This window comes from Excalfactoria chinensis, chromosome 12 (assembly GCF_039878825.1).
Source record: "Excalfactoria chinensis isolate bCotChi1 chromosome 12, bCotChi1.hap2, whole genome shotgun sequence".
Classification (NCBI taxonomy): Eukaryota; Metazoa; Chordata; class Aves; order Galliformes; family Phasianidae; genus Excalfactoria; species Excalfactoria chinensis.
Genome location: NC_092836.1, coordinates 16,884,321 through 16,893,978, shown reverse-complemented (window position 1 = coordinate 16,893,978; position 9,658 = coordinate 16,884,321).

Genomic DNA, 9,658 nt, shown 5'->3' with positions numbered 1-9,658 from the left:
CTTCACGTTGCTTGTCATCCCCAAGGCTCAGTTCTTTCAAGCTTTAATGTTAGAGAAAGTGTCTGCATGAGGCCACGTGAAGTCCTCTGTATCTCCCCAGTGACTCCAAAGGCAATGCATGTTTCTGGGGCGCACTGCCAGAGAGCTGCAGCCTGGCCTGGCATCGTGCTGCATGCAAGGTCCAGCAGCTGGCAGGACCTGGCACAGCACCAGGCATTGCTCCTGGGCATGCACTCAGCAAATCACCCATCGTGCTCACCCAAGGACCAGCAGAAGGGAGCAGATCTCTCCCTGGTGTTCAGTGGGACTTCCTGGAAGCGCCACAAGGAGCTTCCAAGAGCTGAAACACGACACACGGTTCTGTGCGTGTGTGTTAAGAGTCTGGCTGAAAGACAGAGGGAGTGTGGATCCATGGGCATCTCTGAGCCTCCCCCTCACAGCTGTGCCATGCAGCACTGAGTTGGCTTGGATGGGTTGTCCCAGGGACTGGATGCAGGCTGGTTCTTTGAGAAGTGTGGCTTTCTGTGTGGCATAGGGTGAGCAGGATTTGCTGGGGTGCAGGTAGCGTGCATTCTCTGCTTCACAAATTAATGCTTTACTAGGAATGAAGGACCTCGAGTCTGTCCTGACAGCAAAGGTGATGGAACGGTCTTTTTTTCTTTATTTTTTCTCCACTAGCAGAAGCGTATGCTGCTCATCTCATTGCTACTTATAGCCCAGGAATGCTGCATCCCAGCAGCAATGGCCCTGTGCCTCACCCAGCAGATAACAGCCCTGTTTTGCACTCAGATATGGGCACATAAAGCCAGCAGCAGTACTCAGGCAAAAATCATGAGATTAAGCACTAGTTTGTGGATCCTGCAAGAAGGGAAGATATGGAAATTCTCCAACTTTAAGCTTTCAAAAGGGAAGGAAAGAAGAGCCTGAAGCCCAACTGTGTGTGGAGGGGTCTTGGACTGCTGGAAAAGAGGGAGGTGGGCCTGGCAGTCTGGGCAGCAGGGGAATAGGTAGGGCACCACTGGGGATTAGCTCAGCAAGTGTCAGGTTTGCTGCTGTCAAAGAGAAGCATTGTGAAAGTGGTCAGATCTTAACGCTGAGCATGTGAGAAGGCTGGCATCTACTCTCGGAAACACGCGGCAGCTGATTACCAGCCCTGTTCTTTCTTTTGCGTATTACATGACTACGTTTTTCCATTTCTTCTTGACCTCTATTCATTTACCTGAATTCTTTGGCCTTTAAACAAAGAAGCTGTGAGATATAATAGAGTATTGAATTTATATTAGAGGTGGCATAATCTTGCAGCAGCTGCTTCAGCTGCATCCTTAAGAGGCTCTTTAGCAGGAGAAGCCTGCCCTGGCAGTGCCATTGTGCCCCAGGGCAGCTTGTGGCTGGGAAAGCCAAGGCATGGTTATATGTGTCCAAGGCATTGTGAGCCCTCTGCTCACCTGGGGAAACCACCAGTTTGGCTGTAGTAGGTTCAGATGGGTTGAGATTTCCTAATAACATGAGGCTTCATTCTTCCTGCTACTCAGAAATCCTGTGTGTCTGAGCCCTGTCCTGGAGGGCTGGGAGATTTTCTCACTGTCTCTCGGAGTATTTTCTCGTAATATACCTGTTGGTTCCAAAGCAGATTTACAGTCTTGCCTCATGTGTATGGAAAGAGTCCTCGCTTGGCAGATCTTGCTATCTAAATAGCGCAAGAGAAAACCACAAAAGATAAAACACAGTGCAAGTTGATGGAAAGGTTAGTGAAAGGGCAATTCAGGAATGAAACAGTTTAGACACATTGAACTCTGTTTGCTTTCCACTGGAAGGGCTGGAATTGGTACTGTGGGAAGAGGGCCATCCTTGGAGGCTTGCGATGAGAGCAGCTCTGGGTGCAGCAGAGCCCTCTGCCTCGTTGCTTCTGCGCTGCAGTCTGCTCGGCCTGCAGAGGGAAGGTCTGTGCAACAAACAAAAGGCAGCTTTGACGTCAAAACCTGGGATCGTTGCCCTGGCACTGGGAGGTGGAGCACAGGAAGGAATCTGCCGCTAATAGGCTCTGGACTGGAGTGCACTTTGGCACAGGGACAGCTACTACCCCTTCTTTCCAGGAATAATATTGTTTATTTCTATCTCACTCTCTCTGGCTAAAGTTACCCTCCTCAGGTTTCGCTTCACCTGTCTCCACCATAAAATCATCAGAGCCAGGAAAATTCCAGTCCACAGACTCCCCATCCTCCATGCCCTCTTCCCCAAAGAGCTGTGCTGCCTACTTTTTCTGTTCCCCTGCTTTGACAAGTTTGCAACCACAGCTTTCTCTTGCTGAAGGGTTTGGTGGTGCAGTTTAATAAATAAGCGCGTGCATTTTGCTCTGTATGTGCACACAGGTGTAGCACGTCGCTCCTGCCTGCTGAGGAGCACTGAGCTCTGCAGCTCTGTGTGCACGGAGCTCGCTCCCAGCAGCAGGATGTATCTCTGCCTTGCGCAAAGGGCTCCGTCCTGCAGACAAAAGCCTCGTTCTGGGAAGTTTCAAAATGTTGCAACGCAACACAGCAACAACCTGAAGTTCAGTGGATTTGTTACGTGCTTTTGATTGGCTCTGGTTTTGTTTAAGAAAAAGGCACTATTTTTACATCAGTTTCAGGTTGCCAGCCTTTCTTGGGCAAACTTTAGACTGTTGAGTCATGAACCAAACCTTTAGCAAACTGCCCCATTTTTTCCTGTTTTATTCGTCTTCCCCAGCTGTGTGGGTTGGGTCAGGCAATATTTGCCCCCTGTGCAGTGACCCTGCTTAGCACCGCTTTATCCTGGTGCAGCCTTGGTGAGCTGCTTCCCATCTTGTGCACAGGATGACAAAGGTCTCTCGGGTTCAGCAGCATTTGGCTGTATGTGAGCCAGGAGGAGATGAAAGGAAGTTGATGAGAAGCACTGGAAAGCTTCACGCAGTAAATCAAATGTAGGTTTGTCTCAGTCTGATAAGTTGTCATCCTCGATTGCTGTTCTTCAGGTTGGCAGCAGGAAGCAGCCCGTAGAGGGGCATTCCCAGCTCTGCACCAAGCGCTGCTGCTGCTCAGATGTAGAGCTGTGGGCATTGCTACCATTTTATATACTCATGTGATGTGAATGAGAAGTACTGAAAATAGATCTAAGAGGCATGACAGTATTGAAGATGTGAAAGGAGAGCTTCTGGCTCTTCCGAGTTTTGATGGTTTTGAGTTAAATTCACCCCTTTAAAATATTCTGGCTTCTTTTTTCCGTTCAGGGTCAGCTACTCCAGACTGTCCCTTTTCTGATAGGAGTTCATTTGCTATGCTGGCAGTCATTCACTTCCCCTCCCTCCCTTCTCAGAAGTCAAGTGTTAAAATCATGTAGATTATCTGCGTCAAATAAAAAGTTTAAGCAGAGTTCAGCAGCTCCTCGGGGGTGGTGGTTTGTTTTATTTCTTCCCCTAGCTCCTAGTACATGCCTGTTGCTCTCATCTCATGGCATGCACTTGAGGAGCTGCAGCTTTTCCAGCTTGGTTCAGAGCCGTCTCCACTTATCTGTACTTCCCTAATTCAAATTCCTCACTGCGTACGTGTTGCAAAAGTTTCTTTGTGTGTCATTTTACACAGAAGCCAGGTCCTGAGAAGCGACAAAAGACTTCTCCTTTAAGAACTCGTTTTCTCTTCCAAGCAATTGCCCCTGCTGTGTGGTCAGGGCTGGCACGTGGGTCGTTCTGCTCCGTGCTGCTCCGAGTTCCTGGAGGAGCCTGGCTGCTGGCTGGAGGGAGCGCAAGGAAGGCAATGGGAGGGACCGTCCTGCCAAAAAGCTGGTGGCAGATCGGTGTTAACTGAGAAGAATGGCTTGGGGTGGAGGGGAACTTGAGGATCACCTGGGTTCATCCCCCCTGTTGTGGCTGCCCAGGATTCCACCCGACCTGGTCTTGAATGTATCCAGAGATGGGGCAATGGGGCATCCTCACCCTCTCCAGGCAAGCTGTTCCAGCACCTCATCACCCTCTGAGTAAAATATTTCTTCTTAACACCTAATCTAGATCCCCCATCTTTTAATTTAAAGCCATTTCCTCTTGTCCTGTTGCTATCAGACAGAATGAGTTCTTGTTTTACTTCTCCAGCCTTCCTAAGAAAGGGAGGAGAAGGAACATAACTTTCCAGCATTGCACTGTTCCAGCTGCTGTTCCAGATAGATGCTGGCTCAACGTTTCCATGTTGAGCAACAACAAAGATGCTCCAGGCTGGAACTAAATCATCTTAATGCTTATGCTGTGCTTTCTCACTCTTTTTACCACTGTGTTTTATTTGTGGCTTATATTACTTTGTTTCCTAGAGCTGTTGTCACCTCTTTAAGCTAGTTGTGGGAAGAGAAGGGACCACTCTGACATGTCGGGAGGGGAGGAAAGCAAGGTGGGGCAGTGGAGACACAGGAGGGAATTGAAAGATGAGCACACAACTGAGTGTTCCTGATAAACTGATTGGCAGGGAATTAACTAGCACTGGCATGCTGTCATCACTTTTCATTGGTGCAATTTGCTTGGCTCAGGCTCTCAAGGTTTTCTGCACGTGTCTTGGTCATAGAAACCCCACTGGCGAGCTGAAGGTTGTTGCAGCAGAGAGGAGCTGGTGTGATAAACTGTGGCTGCCCAGCTTGAGAAGTGCAGCTGTGGGACAAAAAACGGGCAGTGGAGAACTTGTGAATATCTTGGCAATCAAAGCCCTGCAGGAATAGCAGCTCTGTGGGAAAAGACTCTGAGTTTTGTTAATGGGACAGAGTTCCTTAGCAGTGATGTGGAGAATTGAGCCCTGAGAGGTGGCAGGAGTGGTCTGCTGCAAAAGCACAACAGTGGCTGGAGAGGTTAAAGGAGAACGGGCTGGTCCTGCTTGGACTGACTTTCAGTTTGGTTCTGTGTTCAAGCGTTGAGAACCCCAAAGAAATAAAAGAGAAAGAGAACAGTAAAAAGGTGAAAGATCTTTTTCTGTTGCATTTTTAATTTTATTTATTTTTTTTAATCATGAGGAGCTATGATGTAAGTCAAGTGCCTGGTTGTGTTTGCAGTGGCTATTCCTTTTAATTTAGCAGATGGGTGTGAATTTGTGTTGGAAGGCAAAAAGCAAGGAGCAAAAACTGGGGGAAACAGGGGATGCTGGGAGTCTGTGTAGAAAGTGGTTAACAGGGAGAGGGGTGCCATGGAAGGGCAGCTGTGAGGTCTGGAAATCAAATGAAGAGCGACTTTCTGTAGAAAAGGAAGAAAGTGTGAGGAGTGGAGAGTGAAAAGGGCAGCTGTGAAAGAAGATGAGAGTGGGAAATGGCCTGAATAAAAGAGAGAAAAGAAGGCAACAGAAGTGTGTGAATTGGTGTGCTTTTGACATTTAGTTCTCTATTCAGTTGTATTTCCCTGGCAGCAGGTAAGGTTGGGCTGCTTACTCCTCTCCATGCCTTACACTGCATCCAAATGTTCAGGTATTTCTGAAAGCTGCCAGGAGTGCAGCACAGCTGGGTAACCGTGCTGTGACCTCAATCACAGCACCTCTTTGTCCTTGGCAGGGTGAGAGCAGCTCCATCCTCTGTGCAGGAGGCCAATTTTTCTCTGGCTTTTCAGGAACTCAGGGGTGGTTCCAACAGCTTGTTGCAGACCTGCACTTCCCTCCTTAAACGTATCCTCTCTGACACCTCCAGCGTGCAGGGCACGCTGTCAGAGGCTGCAGAGGTAATGCCCCAGTTTAATCACCATCCCAAAACGTGGGTGTTCTTCATAGTTGGATGGCTGTAGAAGCAGTGTTCAGGATGAAGAAGGAAGGAATTCACATCGTGAGCAGCTCATCAGCTGTTTCCTGGGAACATGTGCAGGCTGGAGTGGAAACTTTGCAGTTGTCTCATAGGCAAGGCAGAGCAGCAATGAGAAGGAATTAAGGACAGCCATTTCCCAGAGCTGAGTACAGCTGCACATGCAAATAGGCAGTAATGATAGTGTTAAGAGGTCTGTATCTGAAGGGAGAGTTACTCGCTTGATGTGTGCAGCTTTGCATCCTGGAGGATGGAATTGCATCCATTTTATTTTTGCTGCTGGGACTCAAAACTTCCCTGTTTCCATGAGGAAATCTGGAGTTTCTAAACAGAAAGAAAAAATGGTTTTCCCACACCTGTCTTCTCTCATGCCAGTAAAACCACCTCATCTGTTCTGCCTGAATCAGACTTCATTTAACTGTGGTGTCTGTAACTAAATTGTTGCAGCTGTAGAGGCTGTAACTTAAAGAACGGATTTCAAACACCTTCTATGGAACATTATGACTATAATAAATACATTTATTTCTCACATGATAATATATACAAGTAGGTTTCTAGCAGGTTCACTGCAGCTAGGTGAGGTGGCCCAGCTGCCATGTTCTGCCAAGAACTGCCCTTAAAGTGATGCCCAGCTCATGTGATGCTCTCCTGCTGCTCATTTCCACTTGTGCAATTCTGGTGCAGTCTGAGGGGGTTCAGCATTTGATTAACTCTTCCTGTAGTGGTGTCGGGGGGAGTTTGAGATCTGTTATTGTACTCTGTTTGAGATGTGATTACACAGGGAGGCAGCTTGGAATTTAATCAGAGGTAAATGAGGAAGGAGATAACTTGGTATGTAGGTGGGATGAGGAGGAGTGCCACCTGTCCACCCCCACCCAAGGCAATGCAGAGCTCAGAGAAACTGTCTGCAACTCGTCATCTAGGGTGGTGTTTTCACCACTTTCAACATAACGTAACAACTCAAAGCTTGCCATCAGTAAGCTTCCTCTAATTAGTCATCTTCCATGAATCTTAGCAGTGATCCATGGAAACCAACTTGTGAGGTCTGTGGCTTGAAAGACAGCTTGATGATGCCACTGGTGACATCCACATGCATTTTGTCACATCTTTTCTTCCCTCCCTGTGTCAGAAAGGGGCTTGGACCTGAGGGCAGTCAGGTCTGCTCTTCAGTTGGTCACTGTGGGGTCAAAGTCAGTGCCAGTTTCTCGAGAGGCAGCATTGGTGGAACTTCAGCATCAGCTCGTGTCCTTCTTGCCCTGCACACTCTGACCTTCAGAGGTGCCTCAGGTGGATTTTTGCTGCTTGTTCTCCACTTGGCTTTGCAGTTGTTCATGGTGGAAGAGTGTGATCTAGCTGTTGGCCAGTGTCAGGCTCCCAATCCATTTCTGACCCCATGGCCACTGCAAACAGAGGAAGGTCACCAAATAGACCTTGGAGTTCAGGGATTGGGAGAGTGGGATGAGATTGCCTTTTGGATGCTATGTGAGCTTGTTGGCCCTCTTTTACATCCCGTGGCACAGGGCGTGTAGTACACAGCGTTCCAGTGTGCTGAGGCTTCCAGATAAACTGTGCTGATAAGCCATGCCAGTGGTTTTTTTGGCTCCCATGGAAAAGACAGCATTGCACATGACTTGCGTACAGCAGCTTCTGCCTGGCTATTTAAAGTAGCCCAGTGGTGTAGCAGCCCCAGGTAAGAGGTCCATAAAAATTGTAATAAAAAATTGGAATTCTAGTAATGATTGGAATTCTTCAGCACAGATCAGTGTGAGTAGCTCCCTGCATGTGCCCAGCTTCCCAGGCACTGGGGGCTCAGAGCGGTGTGTTCTGGGAACATCGTAATGGCCAGATTCTAATGGTTTCTTCTTGTTCCTCTTTCCTTTAATAAATACAGAAATCTTAAAAGGCTGCTCAGGAGGATGCAGAGTGACACTGAATGCCACCTCTCCTCCAAAAGCCCTCTCCAATGTGCTTAAACAATAGTAAATATTATTCACTGCGTCTGCTTATTGCTTGGGTTAAGATTGCTAAGGTGAAAGTCCATAGTAACCTTCGTGTGCTATCCAAATGTTCTTCTTTGACCTTATAGAAGTCAAATAAACACACTGCGTAGAGTGACCTTGTGGACAGGACAGGAAAAAACTGCAAATGGTGCAAGATTGTCACCTTTCATCACAGTGCCCAAGTATGAGGGTAAAATGTGTGCCACCAGAGCAGGGAAACCCAGTTAGCTTATTTGCTTTCTTTCACCTCCTAGTTCCTATCCACCACGGTCTGTGTTTTCTGGCTGTTATTTTCCAGCCTGAGAACTTCCTTTTGAAAACTCTCAGCCTGTCCATGGACAACTGCTGGGGAGCAGCCACACCGGGTGTCATGTTCTTTCTCCATCACCTTGGCACAGAAGCAAGAGAGATTGCACATGGTTATCCAAGAAAATAACTTGCTGCCAGACGTGCCAGCCTCCCACAACAGGCACCTATTCTTTAGAAATGAATTCCATTGTTATTCTGGGGTGGGATGTATCTGCATCTCCTCAGGGTGGAATCAGGGCCTGGCTGGCTCTATGAAAATGCTCATGGTGTGGCAAAGCTCTTAGACACGTGGTTGCATGGCAGGATTTGCACGTGGCCGTCGTGCCCAGCACGTGAGGAGCTGGTGGCAGAGCTCGTTCCCACTGTGTTAGGCTCAGCCTCATGTAAGCTACAGTTTTGAGGCAAACGTCCCTTTTTATAAGCTTCATTACTGATGATGCTCCTGGTAGAACATGCAGTGAAGGAAGTTTTGGTGTTTTGGTGAAGGATGTTTTGATGCTCTTGTGGAGTCATTCCCCAGTCTAGGAGCTGGGATTTGTGGACAGAAACTTGTAGCTGAGAGGAAGTTCTGGGCTGGGATCTCTGCTGTCAGCCTGCAGCTGGCATCATCCCTTTCTCCCTGTGCTCACCAGAGTTAAAAATAAGGTAAAAATAAATCCTTCTGGGCTTCTCATGAGAAGGGAGAGGGGAATGTCAGGAGCACCAAAAGGTCTGAGTGATGCAGCTTCCTCCCCACCGCCCTCCTTCCTGCCCCTCCTCTGCCTCCGTCGCCTGCGGAGCGGGGCCCAGTGTTTCTAGGAAGAGATCGGCCAAGTCAGCAGCCGCCAGTTCTGGGAAGTGTGGCCCCAGGCCCCATGGGACACTTCAGGGAATTCTTGTTGCCCTTCCAAGGATGGCAAAGAGCTCGTCCAGTGACCTGGGCCTCCCCAGCAGCAGGGGCAAGAGCTTGGAGTCATGCCACGGGGCTGGAAACGTTCCCAGAGGCAGAAGGGCCCAAAGATTTATGCCCCACTCCAAACTGTACTACAGTATGTTGTTCGGCTCCTTGGGGGAGCAGGAGAAAGAGTTTGCTATGCAGGAGATACCAGTGGTGACCACAGGAATTTAAAAGAGGGATATGGAGTTAAAAGGTCAAAAATTCCCGCCATCAGTCATCGGCTCCTTGGTAGAGTGAGGAGGGTGCCAAGAGCCCAGACAGGGATCTCTGGACCCCGTAACCTCCCACAACCACGTGATCTTGGATAAATGAGACTAGGAGCCATAAATCAGGGCTGAGGCTGCCTTGGGCCACGTCCACACGTTCCTCTCCCATCCATCGTTTGCTCATCCCTGCTCCAGGTTCTCTCTTCCCAAGAGAGCCAACAGGAACTTTTCTTCCGAACTCTGCAATGCTTCTAAGGAAAGTGCTCAGCATGACACTGACAAATTAATGTTATTTCTGCCACTCATTTACAAGATAAAATTATTCCAACCACTGCTGGCAGCCTGGGAGGAACGAGTTTCTCACAGCATTATTTCACTGCATCTTTGCCGTGCAGCTGCTGACTTGCCCTGGGTTGGCTCCCAATTAAAAGAGGTCTGAG